The sequence below is a fragment of the Pseudophryne corroboree genome, chromosome 1 (genome assembly GCF_028390025.1).
Source record: "Pseudophryne corroboree isolate aPseCor3 chromosome 1, aPseCor3.hap2, whole genome shotgun sequence".
Taxonomy (NCBI): domain Eukaryota; kingdom Metazoa; phylum Chordata; class Amphibia; order Anura; family Myobatrachidae; genus Pseudophryne; species Pseudophryne corroboree.
In genome coordinates this window covers 744,713,560-744,727,696 of record NC_086444.1, presented here as the reverse complement: position 1 = coordinate 744,727,696, position 14,137 = coordinate 744,713,560, and the positions used below count along the sequence as shown (strand labels likewise).

The window sequence follows — 14,137 nt, the reverse complement described above, 5'->3', positions numbered from 1 at the left end:
AACAAAGTGAGAGGACGCCAGCCACGTCTTCTCACTATCATTTCCAATGCACGAGTGAAAAATGGCGGCGACGCGCGGCTCCTTATATAGAATCCGAATCTCGCGAGAATCTGACAGCGGGATGATGACGTTCGGGCGCGCTCGGGTTAACCGAGCCATACTGGAGAATCCGAGTATGCCTCGGACCCGTGTAAAATGGGTGAAGTTCGGGGGGGTTCGGTTTCCGAGGAACCGAACCCGCTCATCTCTAATTTGAATGTATATATACCTGATTTGTTTTTATCCCCAAAGAATAGAACAGCTATATAATGGGAATAAGGTGCAATCGGGGTGATTTCTAGACTCTAGTCAGGGAGATTACCACACACACACACACACACACACACATCCCAGGGGCTCTGCACACCCTGAAGCCATTATAAATAAGTTAGTGCCCACCTCATCTACAATGATGCACCTCAAGTTGTACTATATGGAATGTAGCAATAAGCAATGTGAGGGGAGGGCATTTTATTTATCAATTTCACACATTAAATCACTCACAATATATTTGCCCAAAAAAGGCTGCATACAGTACATATAAAACAGATTTCACAGCACATCCTGATGGATTCTTATACTCATAGGAGCCAGTGCCCTTTGCATCAATTCTGGGTTATTTTACAAGTATGTAACGCCATTTCCAGTTTCACAAAGCCATCTCTCAGAGGATCTGATATGAAGTCTTTATCCATCATAATATGCAAGTATGGACTGGAACACTGTGAAATCACAAAGTCACTATGTCTACATACATAATTATGTCAGCATGGTTAAAAGAGAGATCTGGAAAATATCAACATTTATAACATGTTGACACATGTGCCATATTAGATCTTGGGGAACCTCCAGGTGAGTTGGCTCTCAATTTAGAAATACATAAATACTGTATGGGGTATATGCAATAGCGGGCGAAATCGCGGCAATTATCGCCGTTTTTTCAATTCGACCAAATTCGCCAGGTGAATCCACGGACTTGGCAAAAAAAGAAAACGAACAACCGGACCTGCGGACCGAAAGGGGTCCCATGCTGACACATGGGACCCCTCTCCCCGAATGCCGGGACATCACGTGACTCCTGTCACTGATGTCCCTTCAGCCAATCAGGAAGCGCTACTGCCGTGGCGCTCATCTGATTGGCTGGACGCCGTCTGTACTCTGACAGCGCCTCGCACAGCTCCCTCCATTACTTTCAATGGTGGGAACTTAGCGGCTAGCGGTGGGGTCACCCGCCGGTCACCGCTGACCGGCGGGTGACCTCACCGCTAGCCGCTAAGTTCCCACCATTGAATATAATGGAGGGAGCTGTGCGATGCGCTGTCACAGCGATCAGCCAATCAGGTTAGCGCAACGAAGTTGCGCTTCCTGATTGGCTTAGAGACCTGTCAGTGACAACTGTCACTGACAGATCTTAATCGTGGATAGGTGTCCCATGTGTCAGCATGGGACACCTTTCAGTCCGTTTTTGGTGCGGGTAAATGCGCTTTCTTTTTTTGCCAAGTCCGTGGATTTATCTCTGGAGCCTGTTGAGGTGAGTATAATTGATCTTTTATTTTCAGGTACCCCGGGATTCTACATGGAGAAGAGGACCGATGTCGGCGTGTGAACATAGGTAAGTATGTGTGTGTCGGCAGTGTGTAATAAAGTTTTACTGTCGACGGTGTCTGTGTCCTGTTTTTATTTGGGTATTCTTTTTCCATTAGAACTACAGGTACCAGCGGGCCCGTTTTTCTCCCGCATGCTGGTACTTGTGGTTCTCCAAGTACCAGCTTGCAGGGGAGGCTTGCTGGGACTTGTAGTACTAATGGAAAAAACAATATCTTTTTTTTTGAACACAAAGGCTATCAGCCCCCCCATCCGCAGCCCATTGGATGGGGGGGGACAGCCTCGGGCTTCACCCCTGGCCCTTGGGTGGCTGGGGGGGGGGGGGGACCCCTTGATTGAAGGGGTCCCCATTCCCCCAGGGTTCCCCGGCCAGGGGTGACTAGTTGGATATTTGATGCCACGGCCGCAGGGCACTGTATAAAAGTGACCCCCGGCTGTGGCATTATCTGTCCAGCTAGTGGAGCCCGATGCTGGTGTTAAAAATACGGGGGACCCCTACTCGTTTTGTCCCCCGTATTTTTGGCACCAGCATCAGGCGCAGAGCCCGGTGCTGGTTTTAAAAATACGGGGGATCCCCTGTCAATTTTTTCCCCGCATTTTTAGAACCAGGACCAGCTCAATGAGCCCGAGGCTGGTTATGCTTTGGAGGGGGGACCCCACGCCATTTTTTCCCCGGATTTTACCGTTCCAGCAATAAAAAAAATAAAAAATAAAAAATATTATTTTAAAAAATATATAAATAATATTTGTGCCTCCCCCAAAAAAAAAAAAAAAACCTAATCCCTTCTAATATCAATAGATCTGCTATTCCTAAAAAAAAAACACAAAAAAAACATGTTTAAATTTTTTTTATTTGTTTTCACCCTCCAAAGTGTGGCGGAGTGAAAATCGCGAATTTGCTGTCTAAAAGCACTGCAGGCGAATTTCCAAACTTGAATTGAATATGCTGGAGGCGAATTGCAGCATCTGTACCATTGCAGAAAAGGCGAATTCGGAAAAAGGCGAATTGAGAAAAGGCGAATTTTGACGGGCCGTTTTTTTGCGAAAAATGACTGCACTGCATAGGCGAATTGATTTTTGGAGGCGAAAACGGCCCGGAATTCGCCTATTTTGCCAATTCGCCCGCTATTGCATATACCCCTATATGTCCCAAAGTAGGGTCCGGATGTAATGCAGTGCGAGATGGCCGAAGTTCCATGATACCGGCCAAACTCATACATATTTTTAAATCGGCAATAATTTACAAGGCAAAACCAACCTGGTTTTGCTATGTAAATGATTGCCGCTTTTAAAAAAATGTACACGTTCCGCCAGAATCTTGGCACGCCAGCCATCTTGCACTGCATTATATCTGGCCCCAGGTATTATGTTATTATCATGTAGTATAGGACCACCAGAGCAGAGATGCCTAGCCATGGCTAGTGGCTTTCATATCTTTCAAATGTATTGTGAGGAGATGATGGTAGGGGTGCTCTTCCAGGGGTAGATGGGCACTTCTAAACACACAGCAGCCAGGAAAACGCACCAGTCCAGGGCTTTTGTGTGACTATTTTTATTGTGCAGTATATAAAATAAAACAAATAATTCCTAGCCCATCTTGGCACTAACTAAACATAATACATTCCCTCTCTCTCAGGGTTGTAGGACCTAATGCCTTTACCACAAACAGAGGCATTTGCACAGTACTTACAGTCAGTAAATTACAGTGTCTCATCACAGGCCTGCTGCTTTTTTCCCCAGGTAGTTAGACCCCAAGCCAAGCCCTGACACAGCTTTTATCAGCCTCTTACAGTTACAGGTACTAAATTATCATGCTCTCAGTCTGAAGGCCTAAAGACTCAAAATGGGCCTTGTGGATGGAGACCTCCCTCCTCTCTCACATCCACAACCCCAGGACCCAATTCATGTGTTTTTTTGAAAGGCCAAATCCTACTTAAGTCTGTTTAGCAAAACAGACCTTTCCTGGGGGGTTTAAAGTACATAGGCTAGAAACCTGAAACAAATATATCTCCCATTTATCACTTTTCCAGTACTTCTATCACATAAGCCCCCCACCCCCTTGTTTTGACCAGAGGGATGGAACTGCAGCCCCCAAACAAAACATATGAGACAAAGCATCTGCATTGGCCAGTTGGCTTCCTGGCCTGTGCTTTACTGAAAATGTAAAGTGTTTGTAATACCAAGAACCACCTCATTATTCACCCGTTACTCTCATTCTCAGACATCCATTTCAATGGGGCATGACCAGTGATCAACCTGAACTTTCTTCCAGCAAGTAGTACCTGAGAGTTTCTAATGCCCACTTTATTGCTATTGCTTTTTTTCATGACAGTGGCATAGTTCTCTCATATATAATAGATAGAAGTTTCTGCTTAAGTAAATAAGTGTATGTTCTTCACTCTCTATTTATGGAGCAGGACTGCACCTATCCCTCAGAGGCGTCATGAGGGGGGTGCGGGGGGTGCGGCCCGCACCCAGGTGTCACCCTTCAATGGGGTGACACCAAAAAGAGCTGCACACCTGCACCCCCATCCACAGATACGTCTGCGGCTGCACCCACACTTACTCCTCCCCAGCAGCGCACCCCCGCCGACTTCATCACCCGGACAGTGGACTCATTCATATACACACCGGCCCGCCTGTACACCGCCGCAGCGCCACCGGGTCTGTACTACTATCACCATGGTGATGAGCTATCAACTGATGCCGGGTGCTGTACGTCACGAGTGACGTCATATGCATGCCGGCACCGCATGCCTTGCTGGGAGGGAGAATGGGAGGAGACTTTGCTGTGCAGGGAGGACGGACGTTACCAGAGGGAGCTGTACTGCAGGGACTAAAGTGTGCATCTCATTGCCTTCTTCTCTGGCTGGCTGTGAGCTGTTTCAGCTGAGAGAGGGTGTGTATGTTTGATCCAATGTTTTACAGTTTACGATTACATTATAATCCATTATTATTTGAGTAGAAATTATTTTTTTGAGTAAGTTAACAACATGTATTATATATGTGTGTTTGTGTGTGTATATATATATATATATAATATATATACACACACATACATGTGTGTGTGTGTATATGTATATATATATATATATAATATATATGAGTCTGAATACCCCCGCCGCCACATTGAGCTCTCGCCACGCGGTCACTCCTGATTGGCTGCTGGTCCGCGAAATAGTAGCGCCGTGGTCATAGGAGCCGCAGTGCCGCCGACCACAGCCTCCTCCTCCTTGCACCGCCACCGTCCTCTACCTCCTCCTCCGCTACACCGGCGCTGCCCTCAGCTGCCCTCAGTCCTTCTCTGCACCTCCGCCTCCTCCGCACCATGCCAATCACAGCCATCTCATCCACCGCCCTGCAGACCACAGCATCCTCAGCACCGCCGCTGCTAAATAGGTAATCTTACCCTGCTGCCTTTCTCTCGCCCTAGTCCCTACTAAGTGCCCTTGATGTCCCTCTCTCTGTCACTCTTCGTCCCTCCCACAGCTCCGTGGGATCTTAATGTGGTCTTGACCTTTCTCCAGGCGGACTGGTTTGAACCTCTGCATAGGGTGGAATTGAAATATCTCACTTGGAAGACTCATGTTGCAGGCATTAGCTTCTGCAAGACGCGTGTCAGAATTGGGGGCCATATCCTGTATTTGATATTTCACGAGGATAGGGCTGAGCTCAGGACTCACCCAAAGTTTTTGCCGAAAGTGGTGTCGGCTTTTCATGTTAATCAACCTATTATGGTTCCAATACTGGCTGACACGTCCATCACTCTATTCTTTGGCAGCTTTGCCGCTGCCAAGTTCTATCCAGGCCCACTCCACTAGGTCAGTGGGTACTTCCTGGACGACTGCACAGGGTATTTCGGCCTTACAGTTGTGCCGTGCTGCTACTTGGTCTGGTGCGAACACGTTTGAAGTTCGACTCCTTGGCCTCAGATGACCTTCAGTTTGGTCAGGCGGTTTTGCAGGGGTCTCGGTACTCTCCCACCCATTCTGGGAGCTTTGGGACTTTCCCATGGTACTAAAGTACATTTCCCCAGTATACACCAGGACGTTAAAGAAAATAGGAATTTAATACCTACCGGTAATTCCTTTTCTCGTAGTCTGTAGTGGATACTGGGCGCCTGCCTTGTGTTCCTGCTTGCCTGGTTGTAAGTGTTCTTGGTTGGGTCTGCTGTTGCTGTCCCTGTTCCTTGTTGTGTTAGTGTTGTTATCCTTGCTGTTAGCGTGGCGACCCTCTGTTCTAGTTAGCTCTGCTATCTGTTACTGTTGTGTGTTGGTTTGTTGCCTCACCACTATGTTATGTTTATCCTTCTCTCGCAGTATGTCAGTTTTCTCGGGCACAGTTTCCTAGACTGAGTCTGCTAGGAGGGGCATAGAGGGGAGGAGCCAGCACACACTCATTCATTCTTAAAGTGCCAGGCTCTAATGGACCCAATCTATACCCCATGGTACTAAAGTACATTACCCAGTATCCACTGCGGACTACAAGAAAAGGAATTACCGGTAGGTATTAAATTCCTTTTTTTTTTCTTTTTTTTCTTTTTTTTGCTGACTGTCTAAATATGTAATGCATTCATAGTTTTTTTGTGAAATGGCTGTTTATTTCACACAACGTCAATGTTCTTATGCTATTGTATGCAGGTTTATAGGTTTGTGTTAGTCATTTTTGTTTTGTGAGGGTTATTGTTTTGGCCGGTGTGTGTGGCCTACATCTCAATATTGTGCAATACAGGTTGAGTATCCTTTATCCAAAATGCTTGGGACCAGAAGTATTTTGGCTATCGGATTTTTCCGTATTTTGGAATAATTGCATACCATAATGAGATGTCATGGCGATGGGACCTAAGTCTAAGCACAGAATGCATTTATGTTTCATATACACCTTATACACACAGCCTGAAGGTTATTTAATACAATATTTTTAATAACTGTTGTGACATGAACACTGGAATAGTGTTTGAGGGCAGGTATGTTTGTCCCAGGTTCTTGTCTTACATGTATTAGAAAAATGAAAACTTCTAGGAAAATGTTTTGTCAGAACCTTTTCAGTTTATTGGAAAAGCTGGATAAGGGCCCTGAAAGAGAGAGAGGGCAAGTTCCAGACATTGGGACCAGTTCAGATCTTTGGCCTCACAGAGGGCTAATCAGGGCTTTCAGCTGTGCAAGAGCCTTATAGGGCTGCTAGCCTGATTAGTGTGTGCAGACTGCCTGAGGAGACTGGAGAATCTCTGAAGAGAGAAACACGCTTCTTTATACAAGTGAGCCATACAGGGTTTACTGGAGAACTCTGTGTTTTTGTTTAGTGATAGTTAGGAACGTCCTGTGTTTTTATTTAGTGCCGGACAGGCAAGGTATTTTCTTTTGACGTTTGTTTTATTTTATGCTTAATAAAACTGGTTGTGGCCAGTTGCACCACAAACTGGACTTGTATGATTCCTCAGCTGCTGCTTGCTGCCATTTACCCCAGGAAACGGCACCTTGTTCCCTTACAGTGTTACACTGTGTATTAAGCAAAGTTTGTGTACATTGAACCATCAGAAAACAAAGGTTTCACTATCTCACTCTCTCAAAAAATTCTGTATTTCGGAATATTCTGTATTTCTGAATATTTGGATATGGGATACTCAACCTGTATTGTGTGTTGGCAGTTATTGTGATTATATTTTAGTACTGTTTAGGTAGCCATCATGAAGGTGTATAATATGCATTGCACTTACAGTACATACAGAGTTGGGTGCCTTTTAGCAACATCTATGTGTCAGGGGATCTATGTGGTGGTTTGGTGTAGCACACAGTTGTTACCTGCATTCTGAGTTAATTTGTAATTTATTAAACAACTAATCATTTTGTGAATAAAAACACATTGTATAGTAAAGGCCTTGGCAAACTCAGTTTTTTTTATAGGTGGTATGACACAAGATATCCCAGCATAGCCTCACACAGTGCAATCATTCCAAACTAAAAAAATGTGAAAGGCATGCTGGTACTTGTTGTTTCACAACAAATGTACATCTACTTGTTGTGAAGGTCTGACTTCAAAGTTTTTGCAAGTGTATTGTATGCATCACACCTGAGTAAACAATACAAATAACAGTATGTAACAAATGTTAATCCCTTTCAGCATGTTTTTCAAAAGTGTGATGTTGAGTTGTAAGTAATTTAGATACATTTTGCTAAAGTACTGCTGTATTCCCTAACAAATAAAATGATTTTTATTTTTTATTCAAACACTAACAATGAGGAGTATATGCTTTTATTTTTTGTGTGTGGTTTATTGTGGAGTACAATGGCACTTGATACATAACAATAAAAACATCAAACAGTAGATGTGTAGTAAAATGTTTATAACAAACAAAAAAATACTTACACACTTCTCATCCTTCATTTCAAAGCAGGACATCCCAGCCAACCAGCAGCCTGCTGCCACATCACCCAGGAATGTCCCACACCACCATTGATGTCAACACTATTGCCACAACTGCTCAGCCAGACATCAGAGCGAATCCAAAATCCAGAACAAAAGTTTTGGACCAGCTGGTCCCAACACCAAGGACAGCAGTTGGACTGCTTGCAAAGGCAAGTTCAAGAAATTGCAGATTAAACCAAGCGCACAGCAGATTCTCTGCAATATCAGCCACCTCATTACAGATATGACAAAGATGACCAATGCCTTAGACCAAATAAGGGCAGAAAACAGTTTCCATAACTCCTTCGTAAGGCTCATGAGGCTAATCAGATATTTCACCAGGCTTGTATTCATCTTTTGGAGTCAATCACCATCAACCAACAAGCTATCATTAGGTTCATGGAATCCCAAATGCTATATGCCAAGACTTGAATTCCACCATTAGGCAGTTGGGCATGCAACTGATTGGCCGCTTACCTGACCCAAATTCAAGCACCTCAGGGGAACAATCCCACAGTCCTCTGGAGCCCCGAAAGGCGTGCACTGCGCAGTCATAAAAGGCTGGCACACAGCACTAAAGCTCCACGTCTTGGGGTCATCTATGATTAAAAAAAAAAAAGTTTGATGTTGATTTGAGGCAGATAATTTGCAACTGTTTAAATTTATCATTACTCCGCCCAAGTTTCTGTGTTTGAATATTAGCAATTTTTGGTCTAAAACACCAATATTTCATTAAGTCATTTGTGTATTAACACATACATTGAGTAAAAACCATCAAAACAAAATATTTTTGTGGTGTTTTTTTTCTTTTAAGGACTGATTGTAGTAAATTAGATGTAATTGTGTCCAAATCTACACACACTGCCTACAATTATAATATTAAGGATCATATTTATTAACATAATTTAAAAAAATAAATAAACATATATAACCTGCTTAGCCTGTATAGTTTCTTGACCATGATCCTTCCGGCCTGGTAGTAGAGTCTCAGGAATCCCACAGCACCCTGCATTTAAGCAAAACAGAAGTGTTCAACCATTCTGACATCAGACAACTGGATGCAGGTGCTTAGTCCCCTTTTATAGACATCATAATTGAGTACTCTGTGATATTTAAGTACATTCACAAGTCAAACATACTGGGGGAAAGGTGGTCTCTTTCAAACTTCTAATGTGGGCTGAGTTTCCTCCAATTATGCCCGTGTTCATCCCTTGTTTGCAAACACAAATTAAGGTAAATTCCTGTGTTTCATTGTTGTCTATGGAAAGTGCCTCAGAGTTTGGCCAATGGTGTATTTAATCTTATGTCCCTGTACACCCATGTTTTGTACTTCTATTTGAGTTTTTTGTCTTTAGTAAATTTCCGTATTTGTAAAAATGGCCAAATGCCCCCGTGTTTGCCAACTTGGGCAAACATGGAGCTTAGTAAATTTACCCTGTAGTGCAGGGGTGGCCAACCAGTCAGTGGCAAAGAGCCAGAAAAGATCTGTAGTCAAGAGGAAGAGCCATATCATGCACGCACTGAAGGCGCGCAAGCAAAGATGGGGGCATGGCATAGTTGTCACAAAGCCACACCCCATTTTTATGCGCACACCTTTCGGTTTGACGTTTGTAGGAGTATGACCTTGTGTAATAACCCCATTTTTAGTCATGTTGTACAGTGCCACATACAAATAAAGCCCCTGTACAGTGCCACATACATATAAAAACACAAAAAAATGGGTGCCTCCCCAGTGCCAGATACATATATGCCCCCACCAGTGCCAGATACAGATATGTTCCCCCCCCCCAGTGCCAGATACAGATATGTCCCCCCCCCCCAGTGCCAGATACAGATATGTCCCCACTGCTAGCTACACATCTCCCCAGTGCAGATATGCCACCAGGGCCAAATATGCCCCCACTGCCAGATACACGTCCCCCCGTGCCAGATATGCCCCCACTGTCAGCTACCCGTCTCCCCAGTGCCAGATAGGACCCCAGTGTAAGATACACATGTCCCCACACTGCTCCCCCCCCCCCCCAGTGCTGCTCACCGCCGCACTGCTGCTCTGCTCAGTCTGCTGCTTGTGACGGGAGGAGAGATCAGCCTGCACCTCTCCTGACCCTCAGTCTCCACTCTTCGGCGGCGTTGGTTCTCTCTAATTAGGTGACGGTCCGTGAGCCAATCAGAGTTCGTAGACCGGCAGCTACGACTCCAGATTGGCTGCCGGTCCGTGAGCTCTGGCTGCAGACTAGGGTAGTGGGAGGCGCCGTGGGAGCTTACGAGCCGCATGCGTAGATAGAAAGAGCCGCATGTGGCTCGAGAGCAGAGCTGAATTAAGGCTATGGGGGGCCCGGGGCACTTCAGACTGTGGGGCCCTTGCTAAAGAGGTAGATTATATATATTATAGATTAATATATATATATATATATATATATATAGCTCCAAATAAAGAGGACGGCACTCACAGGGTTTTGATTATAGCATTTGTAATCCAAAAATGTCAAAACTTCATCATCATGATGAAGTTTTGACATTTTTGGATTACAAATGCTATAATCAAAACCCTGTGAGTGCCGTCCTCTTTCTTTGGAGCTATTGCCACGTGGATACGTGTTTGGACTGGGTGCACCGAGGTATTTGTGTTTTATTATATTGAGTGCCGATCTGCTGGAAGTTATATATATATATATATATATATATATATATATATATATACACAATGCAATATAGCCAGCCTTACTTGCACCACGCATCCTCTGCTGGCTCCACATGCTGCCAGGGATCCGTCTTCCTTCCTCCTCCCTGCAGCCTGCGCGCCCAGCCAATGACTGAGCCGCAGGCTGCAGCTTTAACTGGTGGCCGCGGTGTCAGGAACAGACGACAAGGGCCAGCGCGGGCACAGCATAATAACGTCACCCCTCCTCCTCCTTCCTTCTCTGCCCCTCTCCCGTCGGACCCAGAAACAGAGAGGAAGCTGGGACTGGGGAAATGCAGGAAAGGGGAGGAGCTAAGAGGAGAAGGGAGAGCTTCTCCTCCTCCCCTCCAGCGGGGCCGTACTGCTGCGTTGCGCTGCTGACATGTCATAGATAGCAGCGCAGCATTGCCATCTGTGGGGTACTGGTGGTGGGTGGCACAGCGCTGGCGGCGGCATATACTGTAAATGAGTCAGTGTGACTCATTGATATGCCACTGGCTGGGGGCCCCTTTTAGAAAGGGGGGCCCGGGGTACGTATCCCCGGGACCCCCCCTTAATCCGGCTCTGCTCGAGAGCCGTGGGTTGGCTACTGCTACTGTAGTGTATATGAAAATGTTTTGATATCTTTTGTCTTAAGATGTTCTCTATTTGTCTTTCATACAGTTTTTGTAATGTATACCACATGTTTTATGCAGTAGTCTCATATTTTAAGTGAATTAGCTGTTTATCTTCAACTGATAAGCTTATGGATGCTTGTGAATGTTTATCCTTCTTATTAGTTATTATTAGTTATCTTATTAGTTTATCCTTCTTCTTAGTTATTAACAGTTGGAAGTCATTTCTAGATAGCCACATCCCACATGTCACAACTGCCTGTATGTTGGCCTGAATGACAGTGAGATGTGTGAATGGTTAATCCCAGCTAAATAAAATGGTCTGTCCAGCAATTATTAAAATCTCTATTTTATCATTTATTTACTAATTCTAAAATTCTGCTACCATTAGGTTTGTTTCAAGAGCTGAACTCTTATAGGAAGCCTTAATGCTTATTGCCTCCGCTTTCTACAATTAAACTTAATTCAGCCAAATAACCTGTATTACAATTAGGTAGCACTTATGATACATGTGTTGCAGGCACATTAATTCTCTATGAACACAGATACAGAACCTTATTAAATTAGGTTTAATACAAGAAAATACTCACATTGCATATGCAGTAAGCATTTCAAGATAATGGCATACAGTAATATGATGCAAAATAGTTTATTTGAAATAAGGCAAAATATAAGGAACAGTTTACTCCATATTCTCTGTCTCAAGACAACAAATAAATATGAATCACATCCCCAATTAGATTCAGAGAAATTGAACAAAGCTGAGCTGCCTTAATCTCATGGTGGTTTTAAAAGATTAGTTACTACCCTCCCTCTGGGGTCCTTCAAAAAGGTAGTGTCTATACAAATTGGTGGGCAATTCACCACTGGGAAAAAAAATCAGGAGTAGCTAAAAATGTTTATATAGATCATAAATCCCCTCTCATACATAAAGAATTATACATTTGTACAGAGCATAGCTTTAACCATGTGTTACCAACATCACTATAAAATATGAATCCCTTCTGGCAGTCTTCCTTAACTCATTACTCAAAGCACCCTAAAGGGGGGTACGCATGGAGCGACGTTCACTTTATTTCTAAGCAATCTGACTCGATTGCTTAGAAATTAGGAACACATCGCTCCATGTGTAGGGGTGCCGGCGACAGCGATGCGTGGTCCCGCGCGTCACTTTCGCCGGAGCTAGATTGGCACAATCTAGCAGGTCGTTCATTTCACCGCTGGGTGAAATGAGTGCCCCCCGTGTCATTCCACCCCCCCCCCCACTCAGCACACCTCTCCCTCCACATCTCCCCATCTGTACGGCCCTTAACAGTCTATGGTTCCTCAAGGCTCCATGGTGTAAATACCAAATTGCTTTCTAACAAATATTTAAAATGCCCGCTCTAATATATATTGTAAACGCCTGCACCTCTTATTACCATGTGCCATGAATGTGCGCTATACATAGCAAAACACTGCATCCCATAAGAGAAAACAATACACCCACACATTATCTGAGTTCCAAAGCTCATTGATGTATATATTTGTTATTAAAAGGATATGTATTCAATATATCACAATGTACAGTATACATATAGTTACATGGATACAATAGCACAGTAGTCAATTAATACAAAATACATACAGTTACAGGCCAGTGATACAATTACCATTTCTTTCTCATATAAATTTGTCCCTCCATATCACTCTCTCTCTCTCTCTCTTTAAAATCATGCAGGGCCTGGGCAGACAGCATCTCCATCATCGTCTGTGACAAAACAGCAACTGGGAACTGTGTGTCTCTGTAATGTGTTATCTAGTTTTGGGGGAGGGAACTTTCTCATTCATGATGAGTCACTAGTCTGTTCGTATGCTAAACAGTAGACAATGTGGAGGAGAAGAAGACTCTTTTGTGGGCACACTCTTTACTTTACATAAATATAGAAAATAGTCATAGTAGATAAAAATACAAATTTTAATAATTCAACAAAATAATTACTACACAATTAAGACAATTAGTGGTTCATCAAGAAGATAAATAAGGTCAAATAATTAACAAAATATTTGAAATAGCACCATGTGCTGATATGAAATGAAAAAACTGGATTTTGGCTGACGGAAGAAAATTCTAGACGTTATATATTCAGTGGTATATTGTGCTAATAAGCCAATTACTGTTAAGCATTCCCCTGTAATATAGTCTGGATACTGGTAGTACTTAAGAGTAGTATGACACTGTCCGGTCTCCTGCCAGAGAAGATAAGAGCGGAGGGGGCGGAGGGGGGACAGGCAAAGAGTGGAAGTTGGAGAGCAGTGTGAATCTGCTGTCAGTGTTAGACACTATATGGGCTCAATCAATGAGCTCTACTACACTGAGTATTCCTCAATGGTCACCCACTTGAGTACTAACCCAGCCCAACACTGATTAGCTTCCGAGATCGGACGGTTTCGGGCGTCTCCAGTGTGGTATGATAGTAGAGGAAATGACCAATATTGCGAAGCTCTGGAATCACTGATGAGAGTTCACGAATTTACAAAGTTATTCAGGACAGATACCAGACATAGAGGAAATTAGATGGATCTGCTGCCAATGTTAGACAGGGACTCGACCCTGAATCACTGGTGAGAGTCCACGAAAATAAAGATTGAAAGAAAAATAAGTAGATAGTAGAGATGAGCGGGTTCGGTTTCTCTGAATCCGAACCCGCACGAACTTCATGTTTTTTTCACGGGTCCGAGCAGACTCGGATCCTCCCACCTTGCTCGGTTAACCCGAGCGCGCCCGAACGTCATCATGACGCTGTCGGATTCT

General features: G+C 44.0%; 1 long non-coding RNA gene and 1 pseudogene across 1 annotated transcript; both read right to left on the bottom strand.

Moving 5' to 3' along the window:
* Positions 1 to 8,339: 8,339 nt before the first annotated feature.
* Positions 8,340 to 10,947, bottom strand: LOC134942603 (uncharacterized). The gene is made up of 3 exons (XR_010181420.1): positions 10,775 to 10,947; positions 8,982 to 9,055; positions 8,340 to 8,648 (listed from the first exon to the last, which is right to left on the bottom strand). It is a non-coding gene; the product is annotated as an uncharacterized LOC134942603 (long non-coding RNA).
* A 2,739-nt stretch (positions 10,948 to 13,686) lies between these two features.
* Positions 13,687 to 13,805, bottom strand: LOC134935378 (5S ribosomal RNA; annotated as a pseudogene).
* Positions 13,806 to 14,137: the final 332 nt, after the last annotated feature.